The following is a 16,828-nucleotide window of genomic DNA, read 5'->3' on the forward strand; positions in this document are numbered from 1 at the left end:
AGGAACAGTGGGTTAACTGGTCTAGGAACAGTGGAACAGTGGTTTAACTGGTCTAGGAACAGTGGGTTAACTGGTCTAGGAACAGTGGGTTAACTGGTCTAGGAACAGTGGGTTAACTGGTCTAGGAACAGTGGGTTTACCTGGTCTAGGAACAGTGGGTTTACCTGGTCTAGGAACAGTGGGTATACCTGGTCTAGGAACAGTGGGTTTAACTGGTCTAGGAACAGTGGGTTAACTGGTCTAGAAACAGTGGGTTAACTGGTCTAGGAACAGTGGGTTAACTGGTCTAGGAACAGTGGGTTAACTGGTCTAGGAACAGTGGGTTTAACTGGTCTAGGAACAGTGGGTTTAACTGGTCTAGGAACAGTGGGTTAACTGGTCTAGGAACAGTGGAACAGTGGGTTAACTGGTCTAGGAACAGTGGAACAGTGGTTTAACTGGTCTAGGAACAGTGGGTTTAACTGGTCTAGGAACAGTGGGTTTAACTGGTCTAGGAACAGGGGTTAACTGGTCAAGGAACAGTGGAACAGTGGGGTTAACTGGTCTAGGAACAGTGGGTTAACTGGTCTAGGAACAGTGGAACAGTGGGTTTAACTGGTCTAGGAACAGTGGAACAGTGGTTTAACTGGTCTAGGAACAGTGGAACATTGGTTTAACTGGTCTAGGAACAGTGGGTTAACTGGTCTAGGAACAGAGGGTTAACTGGTCTAGGAACAGTGGGTTAACTGGTCTAGGAACAGTGGGTTAACTGGTCTAGGAACAGTGGGTTAACTGGTCTAGGAACAGTGGGGTTAACTGGTCTAGGAACAGTGGGGTTAACTGGTCTAGGAACAGTGGGTTAACTGGTCTAGGAACAGTGGGTTAACTGGTCTAGGAACAGTGGGTTAACTGGTCTAGGAACAGTGGGTTAACTGGTCTAGGAACAGTGGGTTAACTGGTCTAGGAACAGTGGGTTAACTGGTCTAGGAACAGTGGGTTTAACTGGTCTAGGAACAGTGGGTTTAACTGGTCTAGGAACAGTGGGTTTAACTGGTCTAGGAACAGTGGGTTTAACTGGTCTAGGAACAGTGGGTTAACTGGTCTAGGAACAGTGGGTTAACTGGTCTAGGAACAGTGGGTTAACTGGTCTAGGAACAGTGGGTTTAACTGGTCTAGGAACAGTGGGTTAACTGGTCTAGGAACAGTGGGTTTAACTGGTCTAGGAACAGTGGGTTTAACTGGTCTAGGAACAGTGGTTTTAACTGGTCTAGGAACAGTGGTTTAACTGGTCTAGGAACAGTGGGTTTAACTGGTCTAGGAACAGTGGGTTTAACTGGTCTAGGAACAGTGGGTTTAACTGGTCTAGGAACAGTGGGTTTAACTGGTCTAGGAACAGTGGGTTTAACTGGTCTAGGAACAGTGGGTTTAACTGGTCTAGGAACAGTGGGTTTAACTGGTCTAGGAACAGTGGGTTAACTGGTCTAGGAACAGTGGGTTAACTGGTCTAGGAACAGTGGGTTAACTGGTCTAGGAACAGTGGGTTAACTGGTCTAGGAACAGTGGGTTTAACTGGTCTAGGAACAGTGGGTTTAACTGGTCTAGGAACAGTGGTTTAACTGGTCTAGGAACAGTGGGTTTACTGGTCTAGGAACAGTGGGTTAACTGGTCTAGGAACAGTGGGTTTAACTGGTCTAGGAACAGTGGGTTTAACTGGTCTAGGAACAGTGGGTTAACTGGTCTAGGAACAGTGGGTTAACTGGTCTAGGAACAGTGGGTTTAACTGGTCTAGGAACAGTGGGTTAACTGGTCTAGGAACAGTGGAACAGTGGTTTAACTGGTCTAGGAACAGTGGGTTAACTGGTCTAGGAACAGTGGGTTAACTGGTCTAGGAACAGTGGGTTAACTGGTCTAGGAACAGTGGGTTAACTGGTCTAGGAACAGTGGGTTAACTGGTCTAGGAACAGTGGGTTAACTGGTCTAGGAACAGTGGGTTAACTGGTCTAGGAACAGTGGGTTAACTGGTCTAGGAACAGTGGGTTAACTGGTCTAGGAACAGTGGGTTAACTGGTCTAGGAACAGTGGGTTAACTGGTCTAGGAACAGTGGGTTAACTGGTCTAGGAACAGTGGGTTAACTGGTCTAGGAACAGTGGGTTAACTGGTCTAGGAACAGTGGGTTAACTGGTCTAGGAACAGTGGGTTAACTGGTCTAGGAACAGTGGGTTAACTGGTCTAGGAACAGTGGGTTAACTGGTCTAGGAACAGTGGGTTAACTGGTCTAGGAACAGTGGGTTAACTGGTCTAGGAACAGTGGGTTAACTGGTCTAGGAACAGTGGGTTAACTGGTCTAGGAACAGTGGGTTAACTGGTCTAGGAACAGTGGGGTTAACTGGTCTAGGAACAGTGGGTTAACTGGTCTAGGAACAGTGGGTTAACTGGTCTAGGAACAGTGGGTTAACTGGTCTAGGAACAGTGGGTTAACTGGTCTAGGAACAGTGGGTTAACTGGTCTAGGAACAGTGGGTTAACTGGTCTAGGAACAGTGGGTTAACTGGTCTAGGAACAGTGGGTTAACTGGTCTAGGAACAGTGGGTTAACTGGTCTAGGAACAGTGGGTTAACTGGTCTAGGAACAGTGGGTTAACTGGTCTAGGAACAGTGGGTTAACTGGTCTAGGAACAGTGGGTTAACTGGTCTAGGAACAGTGGGTTAACTGGTCTAGGAACAGTGGGTTAACTGGTCTAGGAACAGTGGGTTAACTGGTCTAGGAACAGTGGGTTAACTGGTCTAGGAACAGTGGGTTAACTGGTCTAGGAACAGTGGGTTAACTGGTATAGGAACAGTGGGTTAACTGGTCTAGGAACAGTGGGTTAACTGCCTTGTTCAGTGGCAGAACAACAGATGTTTAACTTGTCAGCTCTGTGATTCGATTCAGCAACTTTTCAGTTACTGGCCCAACGCTCTAACCACTAGGCTACCTGGTCCAACGCTCTAACCACTAGGCTACCTGGTCCAACGCTCTAACCACTAGGCTACCTGGCCCAACGCTGTAACCACTAGGCTACCTGGCCCAACGCTCTAACCACTAGGCTACCTGGCCCAACGCTCTAACCACTAGGCTACCTGGCCCAACGCTCTAACCACTAGGCTACCTGGCCCAACGCTCTAACCACTAGGCTACCTGGCCCAACGCTCTAACCACTAGGCTACCTGGCCCAACGCTCTAACCACTAGGCTACCTGCCACCCTGCCACCCAGTTTAGTGTGTGTGTGTGTATATATATATAAATATATAACAGAGGGGGAAGTAAATCTTATAAGATTGAGCACATGAGCTTCTAGAATCGGAATAGTATGTTTTCAATATCATTGGGATGGAGAAGTGTCTGGAGGGATAACCTGCACATTAGTTAACCTCCCTTTACTCTGTCTCGTAGCCAGGCTACCATCCTGGTTTACCACCCTCGTTTTCCACCCCCGGTCTGAAGATAACACCTTCAGACAGTCCCACCTCTTGGCTCAGATTAGAAAGTGTACACACACACACACACACACACACACACACACACACACACACACACACACACACACACACACACACACACACACACACACACACACACACACACACGTGAAGTTTTATAGCAAATCTCATGCTATTCTATACATTTTGCAATGAGGCGGATAGAATTTTGCATTTTTAAAGCTAATTTCCTGCTATTCTATACATTTTTCCATGAGGCTGGGAACAACTAATTTCATTGTTTAAAAATAATAATCATCATTTAAATTGCCATGGTTTCTTACCTGTTCATATAGTATCTTGGTTTACAGACAAGATACTGGGACTGATTACCTGTTACCAGTCTTTCCTCAACGGAATCAGTTGGGTTCCCTGCATTCCTCCGATGATAATATGTACGCAGAGGCACAAGATAAGAGGCTGGTTGAGCCTCTCCCTTTAAAATCCCACCTCTGACACCAAATGCAAACTAGCAGGAGAGTTCAGGTGACCTCCTACTGTATGCCTGGCTGGCACATAAACCCAAACACACAGTGGATACCAAAAGTTATTTCTCCAGTAAATTCAAATGTATACTCATTGTCACGTCACATGCTTTCGAAGGTAGAGCACTTGTGTGGCACATCTACTGTAGCCCATGAAGCAACAATGTTTCGGACTAAAAATCCATGGACTCCATACATGTGCATAATGACAACTTATTGTAAAGTAGCCTAATAGACAACTGAGTGAGTTGGAATTTTGCCAAGTCGAATAGACAGACACACACGACCCAGAACCAGTTGACTACGGAACCACACAATCTGTGAACCCAAGGCTAGGCTACAGAGCCAGTCATAATGAAGACATCTCGTAACAACACAGCTGTCGCAAGAGGAAAGCGGCAACTAAAATCATAAAGACACGTGCTGCGGCGCGCAGCTCTGAGCCCAGTAGCGCTTTATTCCAACCTGAGACATCAAAACTACCCCTCATTTCATTCAACACAGCTTCAAATATTGTGCCTAAATATCTCAGATCAGAAAGAAATGACAAACCTCAACATCACAAGCAACATCTTTTTTTGCTTGTTGTCATAATAAAACCCCTCGGTCTTACCTTGTTCGTTCATTCTCTGCAGACATAAAGTCCGATGTATTCTCCAGCCGGGCATGTTGGTAGAGATGAAAGCGGTCTCTGAACAGAGATAATGATGTTGTAGTAAGGCAAACGATGATGACGGAGGAGAACGGTCGTAAACTGCTACTTCTCTTCAGATTATGTGTCAGCGAGCGCCGCAGTAAGTGTCCCTTTTCGGCACTTCAGAGAGCGTGCGAGTCCCGGGAAGTGTTGGCAAAAAAAACATAACCTAAGCAGTTGGACATTGGTCATTTTTGGCAACCTGCGCTCAGGGGTAGACGTAACATAGTAAACGTAAAATCCATCTCACTCCATTTGATGATATGCTACGGTGCCTTGCAAAAGTACTCACCCCTTTGGCGTTTTTCCTATCTTGTTTCATTACAACCTGTAATTTGGATATCATGCAATGGACATACACAAAATAGTCCAAATTGGTGAAGTGAAATTTAAAAAATTACTTGTTCCCACCTTTACAGATGTATTCACCCCCTTTATAGATGTATTCACCCCCTTTACAGATGTATTCACCCCCTTTATAGATGTATTCACCCCCTTTACATATGTATTCACCCCCTTTATAGATGTATTCACCCCCTTTACAGATGTATTCACCCCCTTTACAGATGTATTCACCCCTTTACAGATGTATTCACCCCTTTACATATGTATTCACCCCCTTTACAGATGTATTCACCCTCTTTATAGATGTATTCACCCCTTTATAGATGTATTCACCCTCTTTATAGATGTATTCACCCCTTTATAGATGTATTCACCCCCTTTATAGATGTATTCACCCCCTTTACATATGTATTCACCCCCTTTCCTATGAAGCCCCTAAATAAGATCTGGTGCAACCAATTACCTTCAGAAGTCACATAATTAGTTAAATAAAGTCCACGTGTGCAATCTAAGTGTTACACATGGAATAAACAAACGTACAGTTAATAACACGGAATAAACAAACGTACAGTTAATAACACAAGGAACCAGGGACCCTCTGCACACATCAACAACAGTCACCCACGAAGCATCGTTACCCATCGCTCCACAAAAGCCGCGGCCCTTGCAGAGCAAGGGGAACTACTACTTCAAGGTCTCAGAGCAAGTGACGTCACCGATTGAAACGCTATTTAGCGCGAACCACCGCTAACTAAGCTAGCCGTTTCACATCCGTTACACGTGCACATGACGTAAGATTATGGAGGTGAGGTAAGAAATAGGCCATAGTGGCAACATAATTACAATTTAGCAATTAATCACTGGAGTGATAGGTGTGCAGAAGATGAAGTCGAGATACTGGGGTGCAAAGGAGCAACACATAAATAACAATATGGGAATGAGGTAATTGGATGGGCTATTTACAGATGGGCTATTTACAGATGGGCTATGTACAGATGGGCTATGTACAGATGGGCTGTGTACAGGTGTAGTGATCTGTGAGCTGCTCTGACAGCTGATGTTTAAAGTTAGTGAGAGAGATATGAGTCTCCAGCTTCAGTGAGTTTTGCAATTCGTTCCAGTCATTGGCAGCAGAGAACTGGAAGGAAAGGTGGCCAAATGAGGAATTGGCTTTGGGGTGACCAGTGAAATATACCTGCTGGAGTGCGTGCTACGAGTGGGTGCTGCTATGGTGACCAGTGAGCTGAGATGAGTCGGGGCTTTACCTAGCAAAGACTTATAGATGACCTGGAGCCAGTGGGTTTGGCGACGAATATGAAGCGAGGGCCAGCCAATGAGAGCATATAGGTCGCAGTGGTGGGTAGTATATGGGGTTTTGGTGACAAAACAGATGGGACTGTGATAGACTGCATCCAATTTGCTGAGTAGCGTGTTGGAGGCTATTTTGTAAATAACATCGCCGAAGTCAAGGATCGGTAGGATAGTCAGTTTTACGAGGGTATGTTTGGCAGCATGAGTGAAGGATGCTTTGGCGCAAAATAGGAAGCCGATTCTAGATTTACAGTCTAACCAGACACCTAGGTATTTGTAGTTGTCCATGTATTCTAAGTCAGAACCGTGACTTGCCTAGTTAAATAAAGGTTTAGAAAAAAGAATTAAAAGGCAGCATTTCCAGAACCTGCTCCTAGGAACCCCAAGGGGTGCACATTTTTTTTTAACACCACACGGCTGATTCAAATGATCAAAGCATGATGATTAATTGATTATTTTAAGGCAAAAACCAATATGCCTATCCCTTGGCATCCCGAGGACCGAATTTAGGATAGCCTGGGTTAAGGTTAGGGTTAGCGAACATGTTAAGTAATTGCAAATTAGCTAAAAAAAACAAAAAGGTACTAAAGTTACTAAATAGCTGAAGTTGTACGAGATGTGATTCAAACACGCAACCTTTGGCTTGGTAAAACCTTGTTTTTGGCTTAAAGGAAAGATTCACCCATTTTGAATGTTACTGTAGTTGAATGCTACCGTAGTTGAATGCTACCGTAGTTGAATGCTACCGTAGTTGAATGCTACTGTAGTTGAATGCTACCGTAGTTGAATGCTACTGTAGTTGAATGCTACCGTAGTTGAATGCTACCGTAGTTGAATGTTACTGTAGTTGAATGTTACTGTAGATGAATGTTACTGTATGTTGTATTTGTGAATCTCTGAGCAATGTTCTATTGATTCCCGGGGTAACTTCAGGGGTCACTTCAGGGGTCACTTCAGGGGTCATTGCAGGGGGTCATTGCGGGGCTGCAACTGGGTTCATCTCATTCAAGCAGGCAGAAAAACAGTATGACACGTTTTGTATCATATTTTTTGTTTGTTGTCATTGTGAAGTTTGTTATTCATGGCCACCGCTTGGGAAGCAGAGAGACAGAGAGCATCACACACCGCTTGGGAAGCAGAGAGACAGAGAGCATCACACACCGCTTGGGAAGCAGAGAGACAGAGAGCATCACACACCGCTTGGGAAGCAGAGAGACAGAGAGCATCACACACCGCTTGGGAAGCAGAGAGACAGAGAGCATCACACACCGCTTGGGAAGCAGAGAGACAGAGAGCATCACACACCGCTTGGGAAGCAGAGAGACAGAGAGCATCACACACCGCTTGGGAAGCAGAGAGACAGAGAGCATCACACACCGCTTGGGAAGCAGAGAGACAGAGAGCATCACACACCGCTTGGGAAGCAGAGAGACAGAGAGCATCACACACCGCTTGGGAAGCAGAGAGACAGAGAGAGACAGAGAGCATCACACACCGCTTGGGAAGCAGAGAGCTTGGGAAGCAGAGAGACAGAGAGCATCACACACCGAGAGCATCACACACCGCTTGGGAAGCAGAGAGACAGAGAGCATCACACACCGAAGCAGAGAGACAGAGAGCATCACACACCGCTTGGGAAGCAGAGAGACAGAGAGCATCACACACCGCTTGGGAAGCAGAGAGACAGAGAGCATCACACACCGCTTGGGAAGCAGAGAGACAGAGAGCATCACACACCGCTTGGGAAGCAGAGAGACAGAGAGCATCACACACCGCTTGGGAAGCAGAGAGACAGAGAGCATCACACACCGCTTGGGAAGCAGAGAGACAGAGAGCATCACACACCGCTTGGGAAGCAGAGAGACAGAGAGCATCACACACCGCTTGGGAAGCAGAGAGACAGAGAGCATCACACACCGCTTGGGAAGCAGAGAGACAGAGAGCATCACACACCGCAGGGAAGCAGAGAGACAGAGAGCATCACACACCGCTTGGGAAGCAGAGAGACAGAGAGCATCACACACCGCTTGGGAAGCAGAGAGACAGAGAGCATCACACACCGCTTGGGAAGCAGAGAGACAGAGAGCATCACACACCGCTTGGGAAGCAGAGAGACAGAGAGCATCACACACCGCTTGGGAAGCAGAGAGACAGAGAGCATCACACACCGCTTGGGAAGCAGAGAGACAGAGAGCATCACACACCGCTTGGGAAGCAGAGAGACAGAGAGCATCACACACCGCTTGGGAAGCAGAGAGACAGAGAGCATCACACACCGCTTGGGAAGCAGAGAGACAAGCAGAGAGACAGAGAGCATCACACACCGCTTGGGAAGCAGAGAGACAGAGAGCATCACACACCGCTTGGGAAGCAGAGAGACAGAGAGCATCACACACCGCTTGGGAAGCAGAGAGACAGAGAGCATCACACACCGCTTGGGAAGCAGAGAGACAGAGAGCATCACACACCGCTTGGGGGAAGCAGAGAGACAGAGAGCATCACACACCGCTTGGGAAGCAGAGAGACAGAGAGCATCACACACCGCTTGGGAAGCAGAGAGACAGAGAGCATCACACACCGCTTGGGAAGCAGAGAGACAGAGAGCATCACACACCGCTTGGGAAGCAGAGAGACAGAGAGCATCACACACCGCTTGGGAAGCAGAGAGACAGAGAGCATCACACACCGCTTGGGAAGCAGAGAGACAGAGAGCATCACACACCGCTTGGGAAGCAGAGAGACAGAGAGCATCACACACCGCTTGGGAAGCAGAGAGACAGAGAGCATCACACACCGCTTGGGAAGCAGAGAGACAGAGAGCATCACACACCGCTTGGGAAGCAGAGAGACAGAGAGCATCACACACCGCTTGGGAAGCAGAGAGACAGAGAGCATCACACACCGCTTGGGAAGCAGAGAGACAGAGAGCATCACACACCGCTTGGGAAGCAGAGAGACAGAGAGCATCACACACCGCAAGCAGAGAGACAGAGAGCATCACACACCGCTTGGGAAGCAGAGAGACAGAGAGCATCACACACCGCTTGGGAAGCAGAGAGACAGAGAGCATCACACACCGCTTGGGAAGCAGAGAGACAGAGAGCATCACACACCGCTTGGGAAGCAGAGAGACAGAGAGCATCACACACCGCTTGGGAAGCAGAGAGACAGAGAGCATCACACACCGCTTGGGAAGCAGAGAGACAGAGAGCATCACACACCGCTTGGGAAGCAGAGAGACAGAGAGCATCACACACCGCTTGGGAAGCAGAGAGACAGAGAGCATCACACACCGCTTGGGAAGCAGAGAGACAGAGAGCATCACACACCGCTTGGGAAGCAGAGAGACAGAGAGCATCACACACCGCTTGGGAAGCAGAGAGACAGAGAGCATCACACACCGCTTGGGAAGAGAGACAGAGAGACAGAGAGCATCACACACCGCTTGGGAAGCAGAGAGACAGAGAGCAGAGAGACAGAGAGCATCACACACCGCTTGGGAAGCAGAGAGACAGAGAGCATCACACACCGCTTGGGAAGCAGAGAGACAGAGAGCATCACACACCGCTTGGGAAGCAGAGAGACAGAGAGCATCACACACCGCTTGGGAAGCAGAGAGACAGAGAGCATCACACACCGCTTGGGAAGCAGAGAGACAGAGAGCATCACACACCGCTTGGGAAGCAGAGAGACAGAGAGCATCACACACCGCTTGGGAAGCAGAGAGACAGAGAGCATCACACACCGCTTGGGAAGCAGAGAGACAGAGAGCATCACACACCGCTTGGGAAGCAGAGAGACACACACCGCTTGGGAAGCAGAGAGACAGAGAGCATCACACACCGCTTGGGAAGCAGAGAGACAGAGAGCATCACACACCGCTTGGGAAGCAGAGAGACAGAGAGCATCACACACCGCTTGGGAAGCAGAGAGACAGAGAGCATCACACACCGCTTGGGAAGCAGAGAGACAGAGAGCATCACACACCGCTTGGGAAGCAGAGAGACAGAGAGCATCACACACCGCTTGGGAAGCAGAGAGACAGAGAGCATCACACACCGCTTGGGAAGCAGAGAGACAGAGAGCATCACACACCGCTTGGGAAGCAGAGAGACAGAGAGCATCACACACCGCTTGGGAAGCAGAGAGACAGAGAGCATCACACACCGCTTGGGAAGCAGAGAGACAGAGAGCATCACACACCGCTTGGGAAGCAGAGAGACAGAGAGCATCACACACCGCTTGGGAAGCAGAGAGACAGAGAGCATCACACACCGCTTGGGAAGCAGAGCAGAGAGACAGAGAGCATCACACACCGCTTGGGAAGCAGAGAGACAGAGAGCATCACACACCGCTTGGGAAGCAGAGAGACAGAGAGCATCACACACCGCTTGGGAAGCAGAGAGACAGAGAGCATCACACACCGCTTGGGAAGCAGAGAGACAGAGAGCATCACACACCGCTTGGGAAGCAGAGAGACAGAGAGCATCACACACAGCTTGGGAAGCAAAGAGACAGAGAGCATCACACACCGCTTGGGAAGCAGAGAGACTTGCGCCGCAGCTTGCACGTCTCAGAACAGGAGCGCTCGGGAGCGGAGAGTCTCCGCTCGGCTACTCGGTTTGACATCTCCCTGGCTTCAGTAGCCCTCAACAGCCCATCTGTCTGATCCCAACACTTATAAGCTTGTGATTTTATCAAACATGACAATGCTTATGGCATTATAAAATGGAGGAAAATGGTTAATTAGGATGCATCTATTTAGTTGAGTGTTCAATATGCTACTCTCTCTCTCTCTCTCTCTTACAGACACACACTGAGATGGCACTGCTAAACATGTTACCTGAGTTGCAGTTCCATTCCTCCTCAGAGAGCTGAATGATGATGATGGTAGTGGTGATGACAATGATGAAGATGAGGATGATGGTAGTGATGATGGTAGTGATGATGATAATGATGGTGATAGTGATGGGGATGATGGTGGTAGTGATGATGGTAGTGATGATGATGATGGTAGTGATGATGGTGATGGTGATGATGATGATGATGATGGTAGTGATGATGATGATGGAAGTGATGATGATGATGGTACAGGTGATGATGATGGTAGTGATGATGATGATGGTACAGGTGATGATGATGGTAGTGATGATGATGATGGTACAGGTGATGATGATGGTAGTGATGATGATGATGGTACAGGTGATGATGATGGTAGTGATGATGATGATAGTACAGGTGATGATGATGGTAGTGATGATGATGATGATCAAATCAAAGTTTTTTAGTCACGTGCGCCGAACACAACAGGTGTTTACAGTGAAATGCTTACTGACAAGCCCTTAACCAACAATGTAGTTTTAAGAAAATACCTAAAAAAACGTATGAGATAAGAATAACAAATTATTAAAGAAGAGCAGTAAATAACAATGTGGAGGCTATATACAGGGGGTACAGGTACAGAATCAATGTGGAGGCTATATACAGGGGGTACAGGTACAGAATCAATGTGGAGACTATATACAGGGGGTACAGGTACAGAATCAATGTGGAGGCTATATACAGGGGGTACCAGTACAGAGTCAATGTGGAGGCTATATACAGGGGGTAGGTACAGAGTCAATGTGGAGGCTATATACAAGGGGTACTGGTACAGAGTCAATGTGGGGGGTAGGCTATATACAGGGGTACTGGTACAGAGTCAATGTGGAGGCTATATACAGGGGGTACTGGTACAGAGTCAATGTGGAGTCTATATACAGGGGGTACTGGTACAGAGTCAATGTGGAGGCTATATACAGGGGGTACTGGTACAGAGTCAATGTGGAGGCTATATACAGGGGTACTGGTACAGAGTCAATGTGGAGACTATATACAGGGGTACTGGTACAGAGTCAATGTGGAGGCTATATACAGGGGGTACTAGTACAGAGTCAATGTGGAGGCTATATACAGGGGGTACTAGTACAGAGTCAATGTGGAGGCTATATACAGGGGTACCGGTACAGAGTCAATGTGGAGGCTATATACAGGGGTACTGGTACAGAGTCAATGTGGAGGCTATATACAGGGGGTACTGGTACAGAGTCAATGTGGAGGCTATATACAGGGGGTACTAGTACAGAGTCAATGTGGAGGCTATATACAGGGGGTACTGGTACAGAGTCAATGTGGAGACTATATACAGGGGGTACTAGTACAGAGTCAATGTGGAGGCTATATACAGGGGGTACTGGTACAGAGTCAATGTGGAGGCTATATACAGGGGGTACTAGTACAGAGTCAATGTGGAGGCTATATACAGGGGTACCGGTACAGGGTCAATGTGGAGGCTATATACAGGGGTACCGGTACAGAGTCAATGTGGAGGCTATATACAGGGGGTACTCAATGGTACAGAGTCAATGTGGAGGCTATATACAGGGGGTACCGGTACAGAGTCAATGTGGAGGCTATATACAGGGTGTTATGGTACAGAGTCAATGTGGAGGCTATATACAGGGGGTACCGGTACAGAGTCAATGTGGAGGCTATATGTGGACAGAGTCAATGTGGAGGCTATATACAGGGGGTACTGGTACAGAGTCAATGTGGAGGCTATATACAGGGGGTACTGGTACAGAGTCAATGTGGAGGCTATATACAGGGGTACTGGGGATCAATGTGGAGGCTATATACAGGGGTACTGGTACAGAGTCAATGTGGAGGCTATATACAGGGGGTACCGGTACAGAGTCAATGTGGAGGCTATATACAGGGGGTACCGTACAGAGTCAATGTGGAGGCAGAGTCAATGTGGAGGCTATATACAGGGGTACCGGTACAGAGTCAATGTGGAGGCTATATACAGGGGGTACACTGGTACAGAGTCAATGTGGAGGCTATATACAGGGGGTAGAGTCAATGGTACAGAGTCAATGTGGAGGCTATATACAGGGGTACCGGTACAGAGTCAATGTACAGAGTCAGAGTCAATGGAGGCTATATACAGGGGGTACTAGTCACAGAGTCAATGTGGAGGCTATATACAGGGGGTACCAGTACAGAGTCAATGTGGAGGCTATATACAGGGGGTACTAGTACAGAGTCAATGTGGAGGCTATATACAGGGGGTACCGGTACAGAGTCAATGTGGAGGCTATATACAGGGGGTACTGGTACAGAGTCAATGTGGAGGCTATATACAGGGGGTACCGGTACAGAGTCAATGTGGAGGCTATATACAGGGTGTACAGGGTGGTACAGAGTCAATGTGGAGGCTATATACAGGGGTGGTACAGAGTCAATGTGGAGGCTACAGAGTCAATGTGGAGGCTATATACAGGGTGTTATGGTACAGAGTCAGAGTCATGTGGAGGCTATATACAGGGTGTTATATATACAGGGGGTACTACAGAGTCAATGTGGAGGCTATATACAGAGGTGTTATGGTACAGAGTCAATGTGGAGGCTATATACAGGGTGTTCACGGGGTGTACAGAGTCAATGTGGAGGCTATATACAGGGTGTTATGTTACAGAGTCAATGTGGAGGCTATATACAGGGTGTTACGGTACAGAGTCAATGTGGAGGCTATATACAGGGTGTTACAGGGTGTGGTACAGAGTCAATGTGGAGGCTATATACAGGGTGTATGTTACAGGGTGGGTACAGAGTCACAGGGTGTTACGGTGGTACAGAGTCAATGTGGAGGCTATATACAGGGTGTACTGGTACAGAGTCAATGTGGAGGCTATATACAGGGTGTACTGGTACAGAGTCAATGTGGAGGCTATATACAGGGTGTACTGGTACAGAGTCAATGTGGAGGCTATATACAGGGGGTACTGGTACAGAGTCAATGTGGAGGCTATATACAGGGGGTACCGGTACAGAGTCAATGTGGAGGCTATATACAGGGGGGTACCGGGTACAGGGTCAATGTGGAGGCTATATACAGGGGGTACCGGTACAGAGTCAATGTGGAGGCTATATACAGGGGGTACCGGGTACAGGGTCAATGTGGAGGCTATATACAGGGGTACCGGTACAGAGTCAATGTGGAGGCTATATACAGGGGGTACCGGTACAGAGTCAATGTGGAGGCTATATACAGGGGGTACCGGTACAGAGTCAATGTGGAGGCTATATACAGGGTGTTATGGTACAGAGTCAATGTGGAGGCTATATACAGGGGGTACCGGTACAGAGTCAATGTGGAGGCTATATACAGGGGGTACCGGTACAGAGTCAATGTGGAGGCTATATACAGGGGTACTGGTACAGAGTCAATGTGGAGGCTATATACAGGGGGATACCGGTACAGAGTCAATGTGGAGGCTATATGCAGGGGGTACCGTACAGAGTCAATGTGGAGGCTATATACAGGGTGTTACGGTACAGAGTCAATGTGGAGGCTATATACAGAGGGTACCGGTACAGAGTCAATGTGGAGGCTATATACAGGGGACACTGGTACAGAGTCAATGTGCGGGGGCACCGGTGTCAAGGTAATTGAGGTAATATGTAAATGTAGGTAGAGTTATTAAAGTGGCTATGCATAGATAATAACTAAGAGTAAAGGGGGGGGGGCAATGCAAGTAGTCTGGGTAGCCATTTGATTAGATGTTCAGGAGTCTTATGGATGTACTGGGCCGTACGCACTACCCTCTGTAGTGCCTTGCGGTCGGAGGCCGAGCAGTTGCCATACCAGGTGGTGATGCAACCTGTCAGGATGCACTCGATGGTGCAGCTGGAAAACCTTTTGAGGATCTGAGGACCCATGCCCAATCTTTTCAGTCTCCTGAGGGGGAATAGGTGTTGTTGTGCCCTCTTCACGACTGTCTTGGTGTGTTTGGACGATGTTAGTTTGTTGTGGATGTGGACAACAAGGAGCTTGAAGCTCTCAACCTACTCCACTCCAGCCCCCTCGATTAGAATGGGGGCGTGCTCGGTCCTCCTTTTCTTGTGGTCCAGAATCATCTCCTTTGTCTTGATCACATTGAGGGAGAGGCTGTTGTCCTTGCACCACACGGTCAGGTCTCTGACCTCCTTCCTATAGGCTGTTTCATCTTTGTCGGTGATCAGGCCTACCACTGTTGTGTCATCGGCAATGATGGTGTTGGAGTCATGCCTGACCGTGCAGTCATAAGTAAACAGGGAGTACAGGAAGGGACTGTGTAGGTGTTTCTTTGGCACCTCTCTAGGTGTTTCCTTGGCACCTCTCTAGGTGTTTCTTTGGCACCTCTAGGTGTTCCTAGGTGTTTCTTTGGCACCTCTGTAGGTGTTTCTTTGGCACCTCTCTAGGTGTTTCTTTGGCACCTCTCTAGGTGTTCCCTTGGTGTTTCTTTGGCACCTCTCTAGGTGTTGCTAGGTGTTTCTTTGGCACCTCTCTAGGTGTTCCCTTGGCACCTCTCTAGGTGTTTCTTTGGCACCTCTCTAGGTGTTTCTTTGGCACCTCTCTAGGTGTTTCTTTGGCACCTCTCTAGGTGTTTCTTTGGCACCTCTCTAGGTGTTGCTATGTGTTTCTTTGGCACCTCTCTAGGTGTTCCTTGGTGTTTCTTTGGCACCTCTCTAGGTGTTCCTTGGTGTTTCTTTGGCACCTCTCTAGGTGTTACTAGGTGTTTCTTTGGCACCTCTCTAGGTGTTGCTAGGTGTTTCTTTGGCACCTCTGTAGGTGTTTCTTTGGCACCTCTGTAGGTGTTTCTTTGGCACCTCTCTAGGTGTTGCTAGGTGTTTCTTTGGCACCTCTCTAGGTGTTCCCTTGGCACCTCTCTAGGTGTATCTTTGGCACCTCTCTAGGTGTTTCTTTGGCACCTATCTTGGTGTTCCTTGGTGTTTCTTTGGCACCTCTCTAGGTGTTGCTAGGTGTTTCTTTGGCACCTCTCTAGGTGTTGCTAGGTGTTTCTTTGGCACCTCTCCAGGTGTTTCTTTGGCACCTCTCTAGGTGTTTCTTTGGCACCTCTCTAGGTGTTTCTTTGGCACCTCTCTAGGTGTATCTTTGGCACCTCTCTAGGTGTTTCTTTGGCACCTCTCTAGGTGTTTCTTTGGCACCTCTCTAGGTGTATCTTTGGCACCTCTCTAGGTGTTCCCTTGGCACCTCTCTAGGTGTTTCTTTGGCACCTCTCTAGGTGTATCTTTGGCACCTCTCTAGGTGTTTCTTTGGCACCTCTCTAGGTGTTTCTTTGGCACCTCTCTAGGTGTTTATTTGGCACCTCTCTAGGTGTTTATTTGGCACCTCTCTAGGTGTTGCTAGGTGTTTCTTTGGCACCTCTGTAGGTGTTTCTTTGGCACCTCTCTAGGTGTTCCCTTGGCACCTCTCTATGTGTTTCTTTGGCACCTCTCTAGGTGTTCCCTTGGCACCTCTCTAGGTGTTCCCTTGGCACCTCTCCAGGTGTTTCTTTGGCACCTCTCCAGGTGTTTCTTTGGTACCTTTCTAGGTGTTTCCTTGGTGCTCTCTTTTCCTTTTGCCTTTGGTTGTTTTAGCAGAGACCTTGCCTGGTGATGGTGGAGTGCC

This window comes from Oncorhynchus gorbuscha, linkage group LG18 (genome assembly GCF_021184085.1).
Source record: "Oncorhynchus gorbuscha isolate QuinsamMale2020 ecotype Even-year linkage group LG18, OgorEven_v1.0, whole genome shotgun sequence".
NCBI lineage: Eukaryota > Metazoa > Chordata > Actinopteri > Salmoniformes > Salmonidae > Oncorhynchus > Oncorhynchus gorbuscha.